Source organism: Oncorhynchus clarkii, chromosome 25 (assembly GCF_045791955.1).
Source record: "Oncorhynchus clarkii lewisi isolate Uvic-CL-2024 chromosome 25, UVic_Ocla_1.0, whole genome shotgun sequence".
In the NCBI taxonomy this organism is placed as follows: domain Eukaryota; kingdom Metazoa; phylum Chordata; class Actinopteri; order Salmoniformes; family Salmonidae; genus Oncorhynchus; species Oncorhynchus clarkii.
Genome location: NC_092171.1, coordinates 7,496,131 through 7,513,797, shown reverse-complemented (window position 1 = coordinate 7,513,797; position 17,667 = coordinate 7,496,131). Strand labels below are relative to the sequence as shown.

The following is a 17,667-nucleotide window of genomic DNA, read 5'->3' as shown; positions in this document are numbered from 1 at the left end:
TCGCACCACAGTATAGTCATCTCTAGGAGACAGAACACATCTCCTTCCTGAGCGGTATGACGACTGTGCGGTCCCATGGTGTTTATACTTGTGTACTATTGTTTGTACAGCTGAACGTGGTACCTTCATGCATTTGGAAATTGCTTCCAAGGATGAACCAGACTTGTTAAGGTCTGCACATTTTTTTCTAAGGTCTTGGCTGATTTCTTCTGATTTTCTCATGATGTCAACTAGAGGCACTGAGTTTGAAGGTCAGCTTTGAAATACATCAACAGGTACACCTCCGATTGACTCGGACTAATTGACATCATTTATCAGAAGCTTTTAAAGCCATGACATAATTTTCTGCAATTTTCCAGTCTGTTTAAAGGCACTGTCAACTTAGTGTATGTAAACTTCTGACCCACTGAAATTGTGATACAATGAATTATAAGTTTAATAATCTGTCTGTAAACAATTGTTGGAAAAATTACTTGTCATGCACAAAGTAGATGTCCTTACCGACTTTCCAAAACTATAGTTTGTTAACAAGACATTTGTGGAGGAGTCGAAAAATAAATAATAAATAATTTTGATTTCACTTCACCAATTTGGACTATTTTGTGCATGTCCATTACATGAAATCCCCCCCAAAAATCAATTTAAATTACAGGTTGCAATGCAACAAAATAGGAAAAACGCCAAGGGGGATGAATACTTTTGCAAGGCACTGTACCTACTGCCTCTGATCTGGCGGACTCACTAAATACATGATTTGTTTGTAAATGATGTCAGTGTTGGACTGTGCCCCGCCTTGCTATCTGTAAATATATGTAAAAAATTGTGCCTTCTGGTTTGCTTTATGTTTTATCAATTATATTTACTTTTGAAAGTTAAGTATATTTAAAACCAAATACTTTTAGACTTTTACTCAAGTAGAATTTTACTGTGGGTGACTTGCGCTTTTACTTGAGTCATTTTCTATTAAGTTTACTTTTACTCAAGTATGATAATTGGGTACTTTTCTGCGACAGGAGAAGTCTGAGTGTACGCCATAAGTCATTCATCAATAAAACATGTTTTTAACTGTCTGACTTGGGTCTGTTCTTATTCTGTGTATCACACACAGGGTTTACAAAAAAAAGGTTACTATTTACTAATCTATTATGTTACTAGGAAAAATATTGTAATCCGATTACAGATACTTTTGAAAAACTAGATGATTATTTACTATTTTCTACATTTGTAGAATAATAATGAAAACATCACAACTATGAAATAACATGTCTGGAATCATGTTGTAACCTTCAAAGTAACCACCCTTTGCCTTGATGACAACTTGTGTGTGCAAAACTTGTGCAATTTGACCATGAAGGCCTGATTCACGTAGGCTCCTCTGAACAGTTCATGTTGAGATGTGTCTGTTACTTGAATTCTGTGAAGCAATTATTTGGGTTGCAATTTCTGAGGCTGGTAACTCTAATGAACTTCTCCTCTGCGGCAGAGGTATCTCTGGGTCTTTCATAGTTTTGATGTCTACACTATTATTCTATAATGTAGAAAATAGTAAAAATAAAGAAAAACCTTGAATGAGTAGGTGTTCTAAATCTTTTGACCGGTAAGCGTATGTATACTGTAGCTAAGAAAGTAATACTAAGTGTATGTTGTGTAGTAAGCTCTTAGTAGCCTAATAATTTGGTCTATTTTTACCTCTTTATTTCACATACTGTTCTGACTTGGTGGTGCACATGTAGCCTTTAACCTGTTTTTGAGAAATGTAATTATTGAATATTGTAAGAGCTTTCATTGTCTGCTTAACTTCTTGACGCTACCCATCCCTGTCGCGGGATCATTTTCATCGGCAACCGCTGAATAGCATAGCGCAACAGTCAAATAATATAATATTATATTCATTAAATCACAAGTACAATATTGCACAACACAGCTTAGCCTTTTGTTAATAAACCTGTCGTCTCAGATTTTGAAATTATGCTTTTCAGCGAAAGCAATCCAAGCGTTTGTGTAAATTTATCGATAGCCTAGCATAGCACTATGTACACTTAGCATCAGGAAGCTTGGTCACAAATCAGAAAAGCAATCAAATTAACCGTTTACCTTTGATGATCTTCAGATGTTTTCACTCACGAGACTCCCAGTTACACAACAAATGTTCCTTTTGTTCCATAAAGATCATTTTTATACCCAAAATACCTCAGTTTGGTTGTCGCGTTATGTTCAGAAATCCACAGGAAAGAGCGATCACGACAATGCAGACGGAAATTCCAAATAGTCTCCATAATGTCCACAGAAACATGTGAAACGTTTTTTATAATCATTCCTCAGGTAGTTTTTAAAATATATATTCGATAATATATCAACAGAGTGTGTAGGTTTTTCAATAACAGAGGCAGGAACAATGGCTTCTTTACTCTTTAGCGCAAAAACTCACTCTGAGAGCCCCCACCTATCCACTTACGCAATGTGATCTTTCACGCTCATTTTTCTAAATAAAAGCCTGAAACTATGTCTAAAGACTTGACACCTTAGGGAAGCCATAGAAAAGGGAATCTGGTTGATATCCCTTATCCCTAGTGTCAGAAAATCTCAATTCATTATCGCAATTGGAATATTAGTCCCCCCAAAATCGCAATTAGATCTCGCAGTCCAATTTCGAAATGTACTGTGATGCATATTAATGAGTTGAGATTTATTGATCTGTCTGCCCTCTGTTAGTGTACCTTTATTGACCAACTGCTAGACTGTGATCTGACTGCAAAGACCAAGACCGAGACATGGACTGGGTTACTGAGCTGGATTTATTGTTGAATCATTTCAGTTATCTGCGTGATTATATTCCAGCTATGTTGTTCAGTGAACACCAATTGTATCCAACCCAATCAGGGGTCAAGGGGTTGAAACTTTTAATCAGGCTCATGCCACATGTTCAATGGCTTCATTTTGGGAAATTCTTTTGGTGTCTGGAGATGATTTAATCTCAAAATAAATGGCCTTTTGCTACCACTTGAGGGCAGTGAAATATTTGCTTGTAGCAGAGAAGGAAGGCGGGTCCAGCTTTTCTTCCCTCTAAACTGTTTAAAATATTAATAGTTGCATCTCACTAACTGTTCAATTTACACATAGGAAAAATATAACTATTGCTTTTCTAAATGGAAGTGTCCATAAATTTTTTATTGTATAAGTGACTCCTTGATAAAATGGTGATTTAGAACTAGGCTGTTAATTGGGCCATTTTGTTGCTCTCTCAGGCAGTTTCTTTATAATAGTAAGCATTAAACTCACTGCCAAAAGCTTAAGTGTTATGAGCATATTCATTGTAGTTTTCCTATCTCAGTACACCAGTAATATGCTACACTCCTAATTTTTCAATGCTGGCTCTATGCTTGGCTACTGGGCAGGGAAGAGAACCACTCCCCTTTAGCTGACGACTATAATGAGACCATACACTCCAACTTTCAAAACATTTCAGTGCGTCCCGCTCCCTGACCCTCTTCCCTTTGAGAATGAAGAGGATGCTTCTTTTGAGGATACTTCTTACTATATTTTGAGGATGCTTCTTACTATATAAACATAACATGCAACAATTTCAAAGATTTTACTGAGTTACAGTTCATATGAGGAAATCAGTCAATTGAAATAAATTCATTAGGCCCTAATCTATGAATTTCACATGACTGGGAATACAGATAAGGTATCTGTAGCCAACAGATGCATAACAAAATAATGGGCCTCAGGATCTCGTCACTATTTTTGTGCATTCAAATTGCTATAGACAAAATGCAATTGTGTTCGTTGTCTGTAGCTCATGCCAGCCCATTCCATAACCCCACCGTCACCATGTGGCACTCTGTTCACAACGTTGACATCAGCAAACCGCTCGCCCACACGATGCCATACACATGGTCTGCGATTTTGAGGCTGGTTGGAAATAGTGCCAAATTCTCTAAAATGATGTTGGAGGCAGCTTATGTTAGAGAAATTAACATTAAATTATCTGGCAACTGCTCTGGTGGACATTCCTACTGTCAGCATGCCAATTGCACACTCCCTTAAAACTTTAAACATTGTGTTGTGTGACAACTGCATATTTTAGTGGCCTTTTATTGTCTTCAGCAGAAAGTGCACCTGTGTAATGATCATGCTGTTTAGTGAGCTTCTTGATATGGATTATCTTGGCATAGGAGAAATGCTCACTAACAGGAATGTAAACAAATTTGTGCACAACATTTGAGAGAAATAAGCTATTTGTGCATATGGAACGTTTCTGGGATATTTTATTTCAGATCATGAAACATGGGACCAACACTTTACATGTTGTGTTGATATTTTTGTTCAGTATAGTAATAGGACCACCTCACGTTTGAAGTGCTTGGCTTGTACTAGCTTCATGGTATTACTTTTACCTGGCCCTCTACAATATGAAAAATGATCTACTAGACAGAGTATACTAAAATGAGTCAAATTGGTACAGATGTTTGCCGTAAGTGTTTGCTGTGGTGAAGTTGTGATGGTGCTTTTATTGACCGAGACCATTTGAGCTTGTCATTTGACGAATAGCGAAGTTACATTTATTTGGATGTTGATCATCTAAATTCAGTGGCCATGTCTCATTCCTTCAAATCTCATTTCAAAATATAAAACCTTGAACAAATGACAGCTTAAAAATGTAACATTAAACTCCTGTCTGCTCTGTATGCTTTAGAGCAGGGTTTCTTAAGCTTGGGTCCCAGGCAGAAAAAGTTTATGAAAACATGGAACTATACGTAAATATCGGTACATTTCATTGCCCTTATGCCTAAAACAAATGCAATATAGAATAAAACTAATAACAATGAATAACAATACCCATATAAATAGCTATTTATGTTTATTTTCCCCAATTAAAAAGACTCTTATGTCTAGGTTGGAACTGTTGCTGTTAAATACAATAAATCATTTTCATTCTTAACTGGAATTAACTGATTAATCACATCACACAGATAACAGAACACACACACAGGTTCAGTTGTTTATAGTGCAACCCTAAGTAATAGTACAGATGAGGCCTACTGTATGTCTTACTGCATAAATTATTTTTGAAGAAAATGTAGGTTGCTGTTAAAGTAAAATAAACATTTTGAACTGGAACAAACTGATTGATCGCATCACAATAGACGTAGACCAGAAAACAAACACACACAGTCCTAATGACAGGTGTGTGGCTGGTTAAAGTTTTCAACAAGCAGGTCTATTCTGGGCTCAGTTTGACAGTGCAACCGTGAGGTCAAGCTCAGCATTGAGTCTGTTTCTCTACCTGTTTTTTAAGTACGCCAGAGTTGAGAACACTGACTCGCATAGGTATGTGGTGCCAAACTGTATCAGCACATCTACTGCTTTCTCAGCCAGGCAGGAGACTGCTTCATGCTATAGATTAGCATCCCAGTATTGTGTGTTTGCCTCAAAAAGCATCTTGCTGCCTGCCATTGCTTGCTTCCAGTGTCACTAAGGCCTCCCTTTCTGGCAGACTTAGTCCTAGGTCTGATGAGGACACTACTTGAAAGGGATACCTCACCCATTTAAGTTTTCGAGATCTGTGGGTTAGGGAAGTACCGGTCAAAAATCTTCTGCAGGTTGGCCGTGTGCTCAGCCATGTCCTTCACAAGTGAGCTGACAGAACAGGGAACATGCCATATGCTCAATCATTCAGCTGCGACTGCCACAATCCCAGGGATGCAGTAAATCCTCTGATGCCATCTTCAAGCTCCAAAATGGTTGATTCCTTGCCCTGGAGGCTTGTGTTCAGCTCATTGAGCTTTCTGGAAATGTCAACCAGGTAAGCCAGCATAGCCAGTCATAGTTTGTCACGGAAGAGGTCTGCAAGGTCTGTCCTCTTTCTTCAGATAGGCCAGAACCTCCTCTCTCAGTTCCCACAGCCCTCCAGGACCCTCCCCCTGGACAATCACCTAACCTCAAATTGAAAGAGCAGGTGCTCATGGTCTGCTCCCACCTCCCTGCAAAGCTCTCTGAACAGCCTTGTTTGAAGAGGTCTCTTCTTGATCAGATTCATTACCTTTACAACTGAGTTGAAAACTGCCTCTAGGTTATGTTGTAATGCTTTGCTGGCCAAAGACTCCCTGTGCAGAAACAACGTGTCAGCTTCACATTGGGCCCCACTATGCGGACATGAGCTATGAATCCCGAGTTGCAGCTAGTCATGCATCTTGCAGCATCAGTGTAAATCCCAACACAATATGCCCAGTCAATTTGTAAGTCTTTCAAATGATTGTCTACCACGCTGAAAATGTCCTCTCCCCATGTTGTTTGTAAATGTTCACAGAAAATAAATTGCATGCTCTTGATTTATCAGCTGTGTGTATGTCTGTCTGTTATGGTCTACATCTCTTATTTTATTTAACTAGGCAAGGCAGTTTAGAACAAATGCTTATTTACAGAATAAAAATGTTTACTTGTATTATAATAGCAACAGTTCCAACCTAGATTTTTTTCCAAGTAATTTATACAGTAATATGTAGTCTTCATCTGTACTGTTACTAAGGGTTGCACTAGCTCAGTAGCTAGCTAATTTGCTGTGTACAAGCTAACGCTAGCTAGCTATTAGCTGTTTACAAGAGGATTGTTTGAAAGAGGAACTCAGGCCTCCCGGGTGGCGCAGTGGTTCCTGGGTTCGCGCCCAGGCTCTGTCATAACCGGCCGCGACCGGGAGGTACGTGGGGTGACGCACAATTGGCCTAGCGTCGTCCGGGTTAGGGAGGGATTGGTCGGTAGGGATCTCCTTGTCTCATCGCGCACCAGCGACTCCTGTGGCGGGCCGGGCGCAGTGCGCGCTAGCCAAGGTTGCCAGGGGCACGGTGTAGCCTCCGACACATTTGTGCGGCTGGCTTCCTGGTTGGATGCGCGCTGTGTTAAGAAGCAGTACGGCTGGTTGGGTTGTGTATCGGAGGACGCATGACATTCAGCCTTCGTCTCTCCCGAGCCCGTATGGGAGTTGTAGAAATGAGACAAGATAGTAGCTACTACAACAATTGGATACCACGAAAATTGGGAAGAAAAAGGGGTCAAATTCAAAAAAAAAAGAACAAAAAAAAAGAAAGAGGAACTACTATGAGAGATGAGATAGTACTCACTTATTTCTGCTTATCACCTGTTATAAAATGACATCAATGCCTTGCCTGCTTACTTTTCACACACTGTCGAAACACTATTTCTTGAAGCATCCTGCCCTGTTCTCCAAGAACTTCCTGGGTTTACCGTCATGCTGTGGATGTTTGGTCAGTATGTAATTTTAATTAGTTAGTCTTGAGAGAGTCATTACTAAGCACTTCCCCACACAAAACACATTGTGGGTGCTCCTCCTTATTTTAAGTTTGTATAAAACCAAGAGAGAGAAACTCATTGCTGTTTTTGCGTTTCATGACAATTGAGCTCAGTCAGAACTTGTGGCTAGCTTGAGTCCATTCGATGACAGTGGTTAGTGAGGGCGAATAGGAATGACAAGTCAATGTCTGACAGCGTATCATCATCTACTGCTGAACAACAGCGCTGCTGTTGCGGATCGATCTTCAAGAAAACTGCAGAAAAAAGAGCAGCCAGCTCGTTCCAGTCACTAGCTGCAGCGAGCTGAAAAGACAAGTGACCCAGGGATGTGTGTGCCTTCGGGACCTTTAACAGAATGTGACTGGCAGAATGGGTGCTGTATGTGGATGATGAGGGCTGCAGCAGATATCTCAGATAGGGGGGAGTGAGGCCTAAGAGGGTTTTGTAAATAAGCAGTTTACAGAAGAGTATAGAGTGCAGTGATGTGTCCTATAAGGAGCATTGGTGATATTGACGGGCCTAGAGCACATCCCACCAACAAAAGACACCAGAGAATCTGAGTCACTGCCTCTGTGAGAAGAGCGGAATATAGAGTTTGTGCTAATGTGATTATGGGCAGGGTTGTTTCGGAATTGTGTGTGTGTTTGACAGTTTTAATTTCAAGTGGCTCCAACCCGATCATGAACTGCAGCTTATTAATGTAATTAAGGCATGTGTAGGATTGTGTGTGTGTGACGCACACGCAAACTCCTGGGTGGCTAATTGCTCAGGCCTTCAAATCAGAGAGAAAAGCGTAGACAAATGAGCAGGAGAAATTTACCTGACTTAAGAGGGAAATGGTGTGCATGAGAAAACAGATGAGAAATTGCCCTGACTACTCCAAAAAATGTCGTTTTTAGATGGTGCTGCTATAGAGCTCTCTTTAACCACAGGCAACCACTGGTCCCCCAGTGCTGGAGGGATACTGTTAAAGTGAGAAATATTCATGCGAGTAGACCGCTGATTGGCCAGCAGGATGACATCATCCTCTGAGGAAATAGCAAGCATTTTTTTAAATGGTCAGAGGTGCGTTCAGTTCTCTTGTCCGTTTGCTACATTGTGGAATGAGACGTTTCCCCCAAAACATTCTTGTATGTTCTTGAACAGACTGAGTTACATTTGCTTCTGTTTGGTGGGTGTGGCAAGTTGTGGCTTGAAGCAATGAGTGATGTATTTTAAGGGCAGTGGCCATGCTGAAAGCGTGCCCCAACCCGCAACCCCTCCCTGTTTTTCAACTGGACGTTCAGTACAGCACGGTTTGCGTTCAATTGAACGTTCCAGAACGTAAAAATGTACTAAACGCAGCCCTGTTAGAGGTTGTTTTTTTTAAGTGTTCTTTTCTCCAATTTATGCTTTGGCCACAAGTACGAGTGTAGGATGAGTCAACAACTTTTAAAAGTGAGATTTTAACTGGACAGCTACTTTAAGGCTGGAATTCAAACTTTGGATAGGACAGAAAGTAAACAGTATTTGAGTGCACAGGGACACTAAAGGAAGTGGCTTGACGAATGGCGGTCATAATGCATTTTGGTTAAGTTACATGCTTACCATGCACTCGGACTGTGAATTTAGATTTTGTCTCTCGACGGGAGATTTTAGCTTTCCAAGAAAGTGATTTTTAATCTTAAAATCCTGCATGAGAGATCAAACTCTGGCATAAACCAACCCCATGGTGGTCGGTCAGTGAGTAGGGAGATACCCAATACTGCCCCAGTCAACCTAACAAGTAGTGAGGTATAACGAGACGGGATTTTGTAAAACCACACTCACATGCGTAACCTTGCCTGAGACCTCAAGAGCAACCTTGTTAGGTTTGGATGAGGAAAGTGTTGCCATAGTAGATGACTAGGTCTACATGACAAACGTATCTTTAAGCCATAAATGGTAGCAATGGCATCTGATGACAACCGCCTCCCTATTGTTCTCACCCAGACCCCAATTAGGCTCATTAAAGCAGCATATGCTAAGGCTGAGGGGTGGGATATTTGGGTATTTTATTAGGATCACCATTAGCTGCTACAAAGCAGCAGCTACCTTTCCTGGGGTCCACACAAAACATTAAATAATACAGAACATTATTAGACAAGAACAGCTCAAGGACAGAACTACATACATTTTTAAAAAGGCATACGTAGCCAACATATCAATACATACACAAACTATCTAGGTCAAGTATGAGAGTGGCGTTGTACCGTGAAGTGTTGCTTTATCTGTTAAAAAATATATATATTTTAAATTTGCTGTTCATTTGAGCAATATGAGATGGAACAGACTTCCATGCAATAATGGCTCTATATACAGTGCCTTGCGAAAGTATTCGGCCCCCTTGAACTTTGCGACCTTTTGCCATATTTCAGGCTTCAAACATAAAGATATAAAACTGTATTTTTTTGTGAAGAATCAACAACAAGTGGGACACAATCATGAAGTGGAACGACATTTATTGGATATTTCAAACTTTAACAAATCAAAAACTGAAAAATTGGGCGTGCAAAATTATTCAGCCCCTTTACTTTCAGTGCAGCAAACTCTCTCCATAAGTTCAGTGAGGATCTCTGAATGATCCAATGTTGACCTAAATGACTAATGATGATAAATACAATCCACCTGTGTGTAATCAAGTCTCCGTATAAATGCACCTGCACTGTGATAGTCTCAGAGGTCCGTTAAAAGCGCAGAGAGCATCATGAAGAACAAGGAACACACCAGGCAGGTCCGAGATACTGTTGTGAAGAAGTTTAAAGCCGGATTTGGATACAAAAAGATTTGCCAAGCTTTAAACATCCCAAGGAGCACTGTGCAAGCGATAATATTGAAATGGAAGGAGTATCAGACCACTGCAAATCTACCAAGACCTGGCCGTCCCTCTAAACTTTCAGCTCATACAAGGAGAAGACTGATCAGAGATGCAGCCAAGAGGCCCATGATCACTCTGGATGAACTGCAGAGATCTACAGCTGAGGTGGGAGACTCTGTCCATAGGACAACAATCAGTCGTATATTGCACAAATCTGGCCTTTATGGAAGAGTGGCAAGAAGAAAGCCATTTCTTAAAGATATCCATAAAAAGTGTTGTTTAAAGTTTGCCACAAGCCACCTGGGAGACACACCAAACATGTGGAAGAAGGTGCTCTGGTCAGATGAAACCAAAATTGAACTTTTTGGCAACAATGCAAAACGTTATGTTTGGTGTAAAAGCAACACAGCTGAACACACCATCCCCACTGTCAAACATGGTGGTGGCAGCATCATGGTTTGGGCCTGCTTTTCATCAGCAGGGACAGGGAAGATGGTTAAAATTGATGGGAAGATGGATGGAGCCAAATACAGGACCATTCTGGAAGAAAACCTGATGGAGTCTGCAAAAGACCTGAGCCTGGGACGGAGATTTGTCTTCCAACAAAGTTCAAAAATAAACATATCCAGGTGTTAGAATGGCCAAGTCAAAGTCCAGACCTGAATCCAATCGAGAATCTGTGGAAAGAACTGAAAACTGCTGTTCACAAATGCTCTCCATCCAACCTCACTGAGCTCGAGCTGTTTTGCAAGGAGTAATGGGAAAAAATTTCAGTCTCTCGATGTGCAAAACTGATAGAGACATACACCAAGCGACTTACAGCTGTAATCGCAGCAAAAGGTGGCGCTACAAAGTATTAACTTAAGGGGCTGAATAATTTTGCACGCCCAATTTTTCAGTTTTTGATTTGTTAAAAAAGTTTGAAATATCCAATAAATGTCGTTCCACTTCATGATTGTGTCCCACTTGTTGTTGATTCTTCACAAAAAAATACAGTTTCATATCTTTATGTTTGAAGCCTGAAATGTGGCAAAAGGTTGCAAAGTTCAAGGAGGCCGAATACTTTCGCAAGGCACTGTAATACTGTACGCTTTCTTGAATCGTTTCTAGTCATCTCTCCTCCTTCCAGGCTTTTTCTTCTCTTGACTTTATATTGCGATTGGCAACTTTCCTAAATTACGTGCATTACCGCCACCAACCTATTTCATCTTTCACTCACCCACGTGGGTATAACCAATGAGGAGATGGCACGTGGGTACCTGCTTCTATAAACCAATGAGGAGATGGGAGAGGTAGGACTTGCATTGCGATCTGCGTCAGAAATAGAGCTGAGTTCTATTTTAGCCCTTGGCAACGCAGATGCTTGTTGGCACACGTGAGCAGTGAGGGTGCAATAATTGAATAATATAGATTTCTAAATGTATTTTGCAATGCTAGCGACGCGATAGGTGTAGTCAGCCTGTAAGCCAAGAGAGACTGGCATGCCTAAGATTTATATCAACCCTATGATTACAATAAAGAGTGAGACGTGCCGCTCTGTTCTGGGACAGCTGCAGCTTAACTACAGTGCATTCGGAAAGTATTCAGACCTCTTGACTTTTTCCACATTTTGTTATGTTACAGCCTTATTCTAAAATCGCTTAAATAATTGTTTCCCTCATCAATCTACACAAAACTCCCCACAATGACAAAACAAAAATAGTTTAGACATTTTTGCAAATGTATTAAAAATAAACAATTGATATATAACATTTACATAAGTATTCATACCCCTTACTCAGTACTTTGTTGAAGCACATTTGGCAGCGATTACAGCCTCGAGTCATCTTGGGTATAATGCTACATGGTTGGCACACCTGTATTTGGGGAGTTTCTCCCATTCTTCTTTGCAGATCCTCTCAAGCTCTGTCAGGTTGGATGGGGAGCATTGCTGCACAGCTATTTTCAGGTCTCTCCAGAGATGTTCGATCGGGTTCAAGACCGGGCTTTCGCTGGGCCACTCAAGGACATTCAGAGACTTGTTTTGAAGCCACTCCTGCATTGTCTTGGCTGTGTGCTTAGGGTTGTTGTCCTGTTGGAAGGTGAACCTTCACTCTGGAGCAGGTTTTCATCAAGGATCTCTCTGTACTTTGCTCCGTTCATCTTTGCCTCGATCCTGAATAGTCTCTCAGTTCCTGCCACTGAAAAACATCCCTACAGCATGATGCTGCCACCATCATGCTTCACCATAGGGATGGTGCCAGGTTTCCTCCAGACGTGATGCTTGGCTTTCAGGCCAAAGAGTTCAACCTTGGTTTCATCAGACCAGAGAATCTTGTTTCTCATGGTTTGAGAGTCTTTTAGGTGCCTTTTGGCAAACTCCAAGCAGGCTGCCATGTGGCTTTTACTGAGGCGTGGCTTCCGTCTGGCCGCTCTACCATAAAGTCCTGATTCGCTGAGTGATGCCGAGATGGTTGTCCTTCTGGAAGGTTCTCCCACCTCAACAGAGGAACTCTGGAGTGTGACCATCTGGAGTGTGACCATCAGGTTCTTGGTCATCTCCCTGAACAAGGCCCTTCTCTCCTGATTGCTCAGTTTGGCCGGGCAGCCCGTTCTAGGAAGGGTCTTTGTGGTTCCAAACTTCTTCCATTTAAGAATGAGGGAGGCCACTGTGTTCTTGGGGACCTTCAATGCTGCAGAAATGTTTTGGTACCCTTCCCCAGATCTGTACCTCGACACAATCCTGTCTCGGAGCTCTACAGACAATTCCTTTGACCTCAGGTGGACTCCAATCAAGTTGTAGAAACAAGGATGATCAATGGAAACAGGACGAACCTGAGCTCAATTTCGATTCCCATAGCAAAATGTCTGAATACTTACGTAAATAAGGTATTTTTGTTTTTTTATTTTTAACACATTTTCTAATAACCTGTTTTCAAATCGTCATTATGTGGTATTTTTATGTAGTTGGATGATAATACATTTTTATAGAATCCATTATAGAATAAGGCCGTAACGTAACATAATGTGGAAAAATCAAAGGGTCTGAATACTTTCCCGAATGCAGTGTAGGACGTTCCTTGCAGTATTCGATCACACGACTGGACAATAATCAAGATAGAACTTGCATTTTGGAGTGTGGTGTCAAAAAAGCAGAGCATCTCTTTGTGTCAAAAAAGCTGAGCACCTCTCCCCAGCTTTATAACCATTGAATTTATGTTTTTTGACCAATCTAAGTTAACACCAAGTAATTTAGTTTCCTCAACTTTTTCAACAGCCACACCATTCATTAACAGATTCAGCTGAAGCCTACAACTTAGTTGTATGTTCATGACCAGTATATTACTGGTTTCAGTGACTTCATTAGCTGTGGTTGCTTATGTGTCAATGGTTGAATCATTAGGATACATGGAGACACATGCTTTGCTTAATGCCAGTGGCTGGTCATTGGGGGAAATAGTAGAGGGCCTAGAGAGCTGCCCTGCAGTACACCACACTTTACGTGTTTGACATTAGAGAAGCTTCCATTAAAGAAAACCCTTTGAGTTGTATTAGATCTATAGCTCTGAATCCACAATATGGTAGAGGTTGAAAAGCCATAACACATCAGTTAAATTGGGTTCATTAGGCAATCAGAATGTATAGCCTTTCCTGTCAGCAGAGGGTTTGGCTGCTCTGCTTGGCTGTACAATTTTCAAGTCAGAACGAGCTTCCTCCTAACGTCAGGACAGCAGAGTCCCTGCCCATCTTCCGAAAATGTCTGAAACCCTACCTCTTCAAGAAGTATCTTAAGTAAATCCCACGGCGATGGGGCCTATGCCATCCCACTGGGCTTGCACTTGTTGAATCAATGTTGTTTCAATGTCCTTTGTCAACCTATTGTGAGGTGGAATCTATGTGAAAAACAAGTCATCAACCAGTACTGCTAATTTCAACCAGTGTTATAAACATTGAAATTGGGGTAAAACTTCAACTTAAATACAATTACTTAACCTGACTTACAGGTTGTTACATCAATCTAATTCCAACATAATCATCAGAACTATGTATACGTTGAAATTGAATTTAACAATTTTCAATCTTGTTGAATTTTATTTGACATAGTTTCAATGTTGAAAATGGTATGTAAAATGGTATGTTTGAGTCAACGTCATTGTTTCAATGTCATGCCATCAACCTAAATAAAGAGGTATATTGAAATAAAATGTCAAGCCACAGTCCAATGTTTAGTGTTGATTTTAGCATGTTAATCTTAGAGGGGCAAATGGTGCTCACAAACTGTTAGGGCCTACATAAAGCAGTCCCAACAGCAGCACTTTCTTTCCAGCACCATGGAGTGAATCCTTACCTGCTACACCTGGCTATCAGCGCAAAGCATTGTCTGGCAGCGAAACAATTCATTCAGCCTCATTGACTACCTTAAAAAAAAACATAGCTGATATGGCTGACTTGCTTAAACAAATGTGGTTTCTAGGGAACTCGGGGATCTTCAGGTCGGAGCTCTAGAAAGAGGCCAGAGTTCCCTTCTTGGAAGTCCCAGTTAGATGACCGTTCAAAATGTATTTTCCCAGTCTGAGCTCGTTTGTTTCCGGTTGTTTTGAACGTGGCAAAAGTCCTGCTGTTTATCCTTTTAATCTTGGAAAAGAGGCCCTTAAACCCAGTGGTGGAAAAAGTGCCCAATTGTTATACTTGAGTAAAAGTAAAGATACCTTAATAGAAAATACTCAAGTAAAAGTGAAAGCCACCAAGTAAAATACTACTTGAGTAAAAGTATAAAAGTATTTGGTTTTAAATATACTTAAGGATCAAATGTAAATGTAATTCCAAAAATATACTTAAGTATCAAAAGTAAAAGTATAAATAATTTCAAATTACTTATATTAAGCAAACCAGACAGCATCATTTTTATATATTTTTTTATTTACTTACGTATAGCCAGGGGCACGCTCCAACACAGACATAATTTACAAATGAAGCATGCGTTTAGTGAGTGCCAGATCAGAGGCAGTAGGGATGACTAGGGATGTTCTCTTGATAAGTGTGCTAATTAGACCATTTTCTTGTCCTGCTAAGCATTGAAAATGTAACGAGTACTTTTGGTTGTCAGCAAAAATGTATGGAGTAAAAAGTACATAATTTTCTTTGGGAATGTGGTGAAGTAAATGTAAAAGTTGTCAAAAATATAAATAGTAAAGTACAGATACTCTAAAAAAACTACTTTTGTGCTTTCAAGTATTTTTACTTAACTTCTTGGTGACCGGGGGCAGTATTTTCATGTCCGGATGAAATGCATGCCCAAATTCAACTGCCTACTTCTTATCCCCAGAAGATAAGATATGCATATTATTAGTGGATTTGTATAGAAAACACTCTGAAGTTTCTAAAACTGTTTGAATCATGTCTGTGAGTATAACATAACTTATTTAGCGGGCGAAACCCCAAGGACAAACCATTCAGATGTTTTTTTTTTGAGGTCACTCTCTTTTCAATGAGTTTTCATTGGGAATCCAGATTTCTAAGGGACCTTCTTGCAGTTCCTACCACTTCCACTGGATGTCACCAGTCTTTAGAAATTGGTTGAGGTTTTGACTTTGTGTAATGAAGAAGTAGCCCTGTTCAAAACGAGGGTCACTTGAAGTGTACTGTTAGAGGCAGTGACCAGAAAACTAGCTACAGTTTGTTTTCCTCCTGTATTGAACACATATCATCCCGTCTTCAATTTTATCTATTATTTACGTAAAAAAATACCTAAAGTTGTATTACAAAAGTAGTTTGAAATGTTTTGGCAAAGTTTACAGGTAACTTTTGAGATATTTTGTAGTCACGTTGCGCAAACATATATATATATTTTTAGCTAAACAGGTGGGGCTTAAAACAGGTGGTTCTGACGGGTTGCCACGGCCAATGATTCCTGCCTGAACAGTGACTCCTACTAGTATACGTACCCTGCTTAGCTTTGGAAACTAGCTGTGTTCGTTACAGCTGAGCTATCATGTCAACACAGACTTGGATCAGCTTCCATATTCATTGTGTGTAGACTACCTAAATAACATTGAATAGTTGAATGTAACTCCTAACTTTTCTTTTACAAGCTGTATGTGTACTAAGTAAATTCGGAGTGAGGTTGGGTTTACGTGTAGGCTACATTGACATCTGATGTAGCTAGGTATACTATCATTCATCCATGGTTGAAGTTTAGAAGTACTTAGCCCTATAAATAGGATGTCAAATTCATGCTATTATTAATACACACTTACCTTTGGATATTGTATTTTATATGAAGGATGGTTTGTTGATTTCCAAATTAATCTACAAGTTAATAATTAACATGCTGGATTCACATCGCCATCTCAACCAAAAATCTAAGTTGAAGAATAGAACTAAATTCAACTTTATTTGAAGTGCATTTAAAGTTGGATTTTATTTAGTGCTATTCTTTAAACACCCACACCAGCTAACATTCCAGCTTACCCATGATGTTTCACAACGATTTCAATCAAATCATGGCTTTAGTCAAAGTATGATATATTTGGGCTTAAAGTGGGAACTTTGTGGAAATCCGTGTCAATGGTGTGTAAGTTGTTTCTGACTTAAGTATCAGTCATAGTGCTGGCTTTAGTTACATTTGAACCACCTACATAAAAACATCTTAGAGCTAGCTAGCAAGCAAGTACCAGTTGCTCGCTAACTATACAAGATTGGCTGGCTGGCTGGCCTGCTAGCTATAGCTAGTATATTTAACTGTGCAGTGAAATTTCCTGTAGGAATTGTCTTACACCAAAATGGCACCGTATTCCTGTGGGATATCCTGTAGGTAAGAGTCCTGCAGGTAATTCCACAAGATTTCCAGGGCCATTTTCCTGTAGGACAACCTGCTCGATTCCTTCCTCATCCCTCAGAGAGATGAGAGGCTGAAACTGTGTGTGGTGTTACTTTTTTGCCTGCATGGTTGTCCAGTGCTGCCTTCTGTGATAGTCAGTCTCACTGTTGTCTACAGGCCCTGTCTTAACTGGGGAGGCCAGGAGAGAGATGAGGAGCAGAGTTCACAGGATATAACAGCAGAAACTGTTAAAGGAAATAACAAGTAACAATTAGGTCATACCTACCAGAATAGTACTTACTATCATATATCCAGCTCAATGTAAGAGGCTGTACTTGGAACAGAAAAACTCGATCATTGTTAAACATCGTTATTAATCCCAAAGATGCGGTATTAGTAACAGGCTGTCAACTCAGTCACATGGGTAATGATTAGCCTATGTAATGATGTACTATTAAACATGTTACTGAAGACAACTTCCTTTTTCCTTTTATTAAATATTGATATTCTTTTCTCTCTATGCTGAAATAAAAAAAAGTGCATCATTGGTCTGAACCATGCAAATGGCCTCATTAAAGTGACAACACTCCAAAGCTAAGATGTTGTAGAGCCTTCCACACAGGGCTTCGTTCCAGATGGAAAAGTAAAAAATATGACCCCCCGGGAAAAGTAGGAAGCGAAGCAAAGGAGGGCTTATACTCTAATTGGATAAAAGCGGTCA

At 40.1% G+C, this 17,667-nt stretch overlaps 1 protein-coding gene across 1 annotated transcript in view; it reads left to right on the top strand.

Moving 5' to 3' along the window:
• The window catches only part of LOC139384179 (heterogeneous nuclear ribonucleoprotein R-like), a 40,015-nt gene extending 22,820 nt beyond the window's left edge, over nt 1-17,195 (top strand). The window contains exon 16 of the mRNA XM_071128887.1: nt 17,124-17,195. The gene's annotated coding sequence lies outside the window, so the exon portion shown is untranslated. The remainder of the gene's footprint in view (nt 1-17,123) is intronic.
• The last annotated feature ends 472 nt before the right edge of the window (nt 17,196-17,667 follow it).